A 6,861-nucleotide genomic window follows, 5' to 3' on the forward strand; every position below is an offset into this window, starting at 1 on the left:
CTTTAACATTCCCCAGTAGATACGTAGTCTCTATAGCTTGGGCGAAGCTTAGGCTAATATAGCCTGGCTTAGGCTCTAATTAATAACAGTGTAATAAGCTGGAAATACACACTTAACTAAACTAACTATGCTTAATTACTAGATTAGTATAGTTTGTAAGATTAGAGTTAAAAAAGTTATTTAAGTTTTAGTGAAATTTAAATAACGTACATGATAAGCTTGCGTGACAAACAAGCTTGCGTGACAAAAATCCCTCCACCTACATTATCTCCATTTAATCAATTAATTCTCAACCACAAAATATGTCTGACCCTCATATTGAGGGTAGAATCCTTCTTGCACTTCAGGCCCTTCAAAATGACCCAAAATTAAAGCTCCGACGCGCTGCAGAGATCTACAAAGTTGGCCGTATGATGCTATGGCGCCGGCAGAAGGGGATTCAATCCCGACGCGATTGGATCCCCAAATCACGCAAGCTGTCCGATCTAGAAGAGCAGATCATTATTCAGTTCATCCTCGACCTGGATTCGCGAGGGTTTCCCCCGCGACTGCGTGGTGTTGAAGAAATGGCCAACCGACTGCTCGCCGACCGCGACGCGTCACCCGTCGGCAAGCGCTGGGCTTCTAACTTTATCAGGCGACAACTAGAGCTCAAGATGCGTTTTTTTCGTAAATACGACTATCAGAGGGCTAAATGCGAAGATCCAACTATTATTTGCAATTGGTTCCAGCTCGTGGAGAATACAATTGCGAAATATGGTATCGACCTAGCCGATATCTACAACTTTGATGAGACCGGCTTTATGATGGGCATCATCGCAAGCGGAATGGTCGTTACAGGCACAGATAGGCGTGGAAACCCGAAATCAGTCCAGCCTGGAAACCGGGAATGGGTTATAGTCATTCAGGCGATCAATGCAGAAGGCTGGGCGATCCAGCCGTTCATCGTGGTTGCGGGCCAATATCACCTCGCTAGCTGGTATCAGGAAAGCAACCTCCCGGGCGATTGGGCTATTGTGACGACTCAAAATGGCTGGACCAACAATGAGACAGGTTTTGAGTGGCTCAAGCACTTTGACCGGCACACAAAGGATCGATCGACTGGTCGCTATCGTCTTCTAATCCTCGATGGGCACGAAAGTCACCACTCCGTCAACTTTGAGAAATATTATAAAGAGAACGACATTATTACGCTTTGTATGCCGCCTCATTCATCTCATCTACTCCAGCCTCTTGATGTCGGATGCTTTGGGCCGCTTAAAACAGCCTATGGTCGAGAAATTAAGCAATTAATCAGATGCTCTATAACCCACGTTACAAAGACCGAGTTCTTCCCAGCCTTCTATGCTACCCACGCAGCCGCTATAACAAGGAGTAATATTAAGGGAGGTTTTCGAGGGGCCGGACTTGTTCCCTTGAACCCAGAAAATGTCATATCGAAGCTTGATGTGCAGCTACAGACTCCAACACCGGCTGCAGAGGAGGTCGGCCTCCCCGACCCTTGGGTCTCGAAGACCCCAAAGACAGTACTTAAGGCCAGTTCGCAGTCTAAATACCTTAAAAGACAAGTAAGAAGGCATCAGAGCAGCTCTCCAGCATCTATCCTTGAGGCACTTAAGTCATTTTCTAAGGGAACAAAAGCAATAATATATCAAATAGCATTATTAAAGTCTGAGAACCAGATCCTTCAACAGGCAAATGAGACTCTTAGCAAGCAGCGCAGAGCAAAAAGGACCCGCCTACAGAATAGAGGGAAGATGACTGTAGATGAGGGAAGGGGTGAGATAGATCAGAGAGATGTCGATGCACAGGTAGCAGCTGAATCGTCGAGAAGTAGTGGTCGAGCGAGGTCGGTGATGCCGAGGGAAAGGCGCTGTGGAACTTGTGGAAAGGCCGGTCATAATGCAAGGACCTGTCAGGCTGTTATTGAGACCTCTGGAGAAGAGTATAGCAATTAGTTTTAATTGATTTAAGGTGTTGTTGTATTTTTATTGAAGTTTTAATTTTGAAGGTTAGTATTTTTGTCACGCAAGCTTGTTTGTCACGCAAGCTTATCATGTACGTTATTAGTTAAAATATATAATAAAAACTTATAAAAATTTTACGCTAATTAAAAATAATATTAAGTTATAAATTAGTTAAAATAATATTTATAACTTTATTTATATATTTTATAATTAATTTAATATAAAAAGAATAAAAAGAAATCTTATTAAAATATTACTTATAAAATACTATTATACTTTTATTAACAATAAATTATTATAATTAATAAATTATAATAATTAATATAATTATATTTAAATATAAGCCCTTCCACGCTTCACTTCGTTCTCCTGCTGTCGAAGACCCACACTTTATCCAGCCAATCATTTATTGTCCTCATTCTCACGGCCTTGAAGCCGCGTGATTTGATCGTTCAACGGGCTGAGTTGCGGTTGGGGGGTGGGGGCTGGTTTGGTAACCCCGCTTATCAGCAGCGGCAGGGCGGCTTTGAGCACAGTACTACTCTACAACAGACAGAAGACGCAGTACAGTAGAGACTGAAAAAGACGACGAAAAAGACGAAGGAGAAGAAGAAGAACAGAAGTAAGCACGAAAGTGAACAGGTTGAGGGATGCTCGGAGCGGACCCCAAATGTGCCGCCCTCAGCAAGCTGATTGACAATGTGGCACCCGTTATCGAAAGGGATGAAAACGGCCGTACGCGACATAGTAGGCCCAGCGGCTGCAAGAACCTTGGGGTTGGCGATTGAATAGTAGCACTGCCGCGCTTTGTGTATAGTTTCTTGGCAAGAGCCGTCTCACACCCGCGGATTGTCATCCCTTCAATTGCTACCGTTTTTCTGAGCTTGCCTTGGTCCACTTTTGACCCTCCACAGCAAGTGTGACCCGTAGACTAAGCTGTCTCAAGCGGGCCTCACAAGGCAAAATCTACCACCCTTCAGTCGCTGTCGTTCGAATTGAGATATCTTATCTGCTTATGGACCGGTTCTGATCGGTCTCGTTCTTGCACCTGGCACCAGCCCCGGCTCAGCCCTCTGCGCCAAGAGCTGTAGAGTGGAGATATGAGTCATGCCAGGCAGCAGGACAGATCGTGTGAGTAGGGGGGCGCAGGGTTGTAGTTGTTGAATTGGAGGCATGGAATATCAGGGCTCCACGATGTCACGTGAGGGATAATGGGCCTATTCGGGCAGGGCTCGACGAGCCCTCCATCGCCGGCCCTGTGACCGCGATCCCGGTCCCTGGGGCCCACAGGACCCCGGCCCCTGTGCGGCGGCGACGGACTGCCGCCTCCGGCAGCAGCCGTCTTCATCATGTATAAAAGACAGGCTCTAGGCCCGTCCCTTAGCAAAAGGGAAGAAGAATACACATGTTCAAGGTCATCAAATCGTCACATAAGCATTCCAACAATTAACAGTCAGATACGTGCTACACGCCCTTACCACTCGCACACCTCTCTCCCCCGGATCGCTGACGATTCGCCGAAGATTTCGGCGCGATGACGACTATCAAGCTTGTTACAGGCGATGACTGGATTCCTTGGTCCTCAGCCCTCAAGACGAAAGCCCTGAACCAAGACCTCTGGGAATACCTCGACCCGGAAAAGACCAACAAGCCCAAGCTACACCTTGTGAAGCCGACCCTTCCAGCAATTACAGACTTTCGCAAGCGAAAAGGGGCCGCTACGAGCGCGACTACGGAGTCTCTGATCCCTAGCTCCACATCCACCGACACGATCATCGCGGCCGCCGGTACGGAGACCGATTCGGAGGACCCTCGCCTAGCAATCGGCGAGGATTCGGCCCTTCGAGCGTCAGATGTGACAGACCTCACAGAGAAAGGGCTCTCAACCTACAACGCGATGTGGGCCAACTACGAATACCGCAAGAGGCAGTATAAGGAGACGAAGAAGAGCCTAGACGTCATCCAAGACTGGATCAAAGAGAGCATCTCAGTTCCTCTCTATCAACAGAACTGCCGAGCCGACGACTCCCTAGCCGACTGGGTACAGGCCCTCCAAACTAAGTTTGCATATGCCTACGATGAAAGGGTCCAGAAGGCTCGCCGAACCCTCCGCGAACTCCTAGCAAAACCACTCCAACACCACATAACGACATATAAGGCAACAGGCGAGTGGCTTGCTCTCTGGGAAATAGCAATCGAAGAGGCTCAGACTGTCAAGCTACAAGAAGCAACGGAGGCAAGCCAGTGGTTCAAGGACCTAGTCAGGGCCCTCAGAGGCACCCCTCTTGAGTCATGGATCAACGCATATGACGCCTCGAAGACGGACGACGCGATCGAGAATACCCTCTCAGTCCAGGCAGTAACGGCAGCTATTCGCCGAGTAATCGCAGACAGCCCGGACCTTCCGCAACGCAGAAAGGTTGCTCCCGGGGCATTCCACGCTCCTCAGGGCCATGCCGGCGAGTCCTCGGCGAGAGGCCGCGGAAAGAGAAGGGAACGAAGTGATACTAATATTATAGACATGAAATGCCCTGCCTGCCTAAGCCGCAGGCACCCTCTCCCGAAGTGCTACTACGCTTTCCCCGCCTTACGCTATAGCGGCTGGAGACCAAACGAGGCTGCAGAAGCAATGGTAAAGGAACGTATCGATAGCAATATCGATGGGGTTGCAGACCGAATTCGGCAGCTTACCCTGACCGACTTGCAATGACGCCAGATCCTAAGCTTCTGTCGAGGAAAGGCACGAGCGAACGCATGCCTAATGGTCGCCGAGACCTATCCACTACGGCGGAGTTACCTCCTCGACTCAGGGGCGTCAATCCACATCTTCAGAGATACCAAACGAATGCACAACCTCAGAGCCGCTCCGATAGGAGACTTCCTGTGGTCAGGAACGGAGCCAGTCCCAATTGACGGCTACGGTGATGCTACGATAACCCTACGAAACGCCGATGGTTCGCCGACCTCTCTCCGACTATTCAACATTGCATACTACAGAGCTCTCACTTCGAATCTAGTATCCTTTTCACAGCTAAGGAAACGGGGGTTCTGGTGGGACACAAGACCAGGCAACAACTGCCTATGCAGGGCCGATGGCAGCCACCTTGGAGAGATCGAAGAGCTCCATGGGCAACAGGTCCTCGAATACATCGCTACAGACGACGACGAATCGCCAGTGCCTCGGGCACTACTCGTCGACCGCACGCCGCCTTCACGCCGCACTCGGAAGTACACATCGTGGAGCCAACGCCGGCCCCTCCAAGGGGATTCGCATACGTGGCACCAGCGACTCGGCCACCCGGGCCCAGATGTCCTCAGGCACCTTACGAACGCAGCTCGGGGCGTCAGGCTGAAGCTAGGCGACCCTCAAGGCCCTGAAAGGATCACAACAGTCGACTGTGACGCTTGCGGTGTGGCGAAGGCTCGCCGAGTGGTCCGCCGCGCTCCACGAGAAGCCAACGCAAGGGCGGCGCCTGGAGAGCGAATTGCCCTTGATTTCCACCCGATGGAAACCGGCTATGGAGGCTATACATCCGTATGGATCATGGTAGACCGGGCCTCCGGGTATGCGTGGGACTACTATGCTACCGACCGGTCAACGCCTACGATTCGGGCCGCTCTTACGACATTCATTAAGATGATGGAGGTACAATACGGCGCTACAGTCAAGGTCTTCGAGTGTGACAACGAGCTCTCGACAACCCACCGCCGAGTGGCTGCCGAAATAGAAGCAATAGGGATCCGATGCGAGCCCTCTGCGCCGAATACTCAAGCCCAGAACGGGGGCGCGGAACGCGTTGCAGCAGTCATTATTGAGAAAAGCCGTGCAATGCGAGCAGCAGCCAAGCTCCCGGCATACCTCTGGCCCGAGACAGTCAAGGCAGCTACCTATCTTTACAACCGCTCGCCAAGTGCTCGCCGGGGCTGGAAGTCTCCCTACGAAGTGTTTCATTTACGATACCGTACCGACAACACGGCGAAACCTGATCTATCTCACCTGCGATCATACGGCTGCAAAGCCTTCACGCTGACTGCAGATGCGCAACTCCGACGAAACCGCCTCCAAAGGCAGGCTCCGCGAGCCTGGATCGGGTTCCTAGTCGGTTATACATCAAGCAATTCCTTCCGCATCTGGAATCCGCTATCAAAGGAAGTAGTCACATCGCGGGATGTAACGTTTAATGAACAGCAGCTATTCGACGGGCGTTTAGAGAGCCTTCGGGACGATTTACTAAAGGAAGACTTAGAAGCTATTGAGAAACGTATCCGAGAGCTGCTTGCAGCAACAGAGCCGCCTCCAGCGTGGTCATCACAACTACCTGATGAGGAACCAGATGAGATTTTGCCAGGCTCTAGTAGCTTAGAGCAGGAGAATGCCGGTGATAGGCCCGCGAATTCTACGATAACGCCCGCTGTGCACGGCGATAGGCAACCGAGTTCCCCGCGAGAGCCCGCCGAGCAGGATACCTATACTACCTCCAAGTTTGAGGTTCTCCCCACGCCTCCGGATTCACCCCCATCAGCCTTCTTCCACGCCTTAGCTGTTTGTCTAGACGTGGAGGGGCGGGGGCGGCCGGATGGTGATGATACCGGAGGAACAAAGCTAGCGAAGGCTCGCCGAGTCGTCCCCGAAAGGGTGACGCCAAGGACGTCTTTCAAGGCTGCATTCCTAGCGGGCAGCCTGCAAGGGCCAAAGCATCGCAGACGCTCCTATCAGACTAAGGAAGGTAGCCTGGCCAGCTCCTCACCGAAGCTAGTAGGGGGAAGCTCAACTCGCCCTCTCGACCGCGCATATGATGATACTTACACGTGTGGAGGGGAAAAACCCCTTGCGGAAAGGCCACTGGCCGGAACGCCGTGGCGTTTGTTGGAGCGGCTTCCCAGCTCTCATGCA

This window comes from Ilyonectria robusta (genome assembly GCF_021365365.1).
Source record: "Ilyonectria robusta strain PMI_751 chromosome Unknown BGZ61scaffold_87, whole genome shotgun sequence".
Taxonomy (NCBI): Eukaryota; Fungi; Ascomycota; class Sordariomycetes; order Hypocreales; family Nectriaceae; genus Ilyonectria; species Ilyonectria robusta.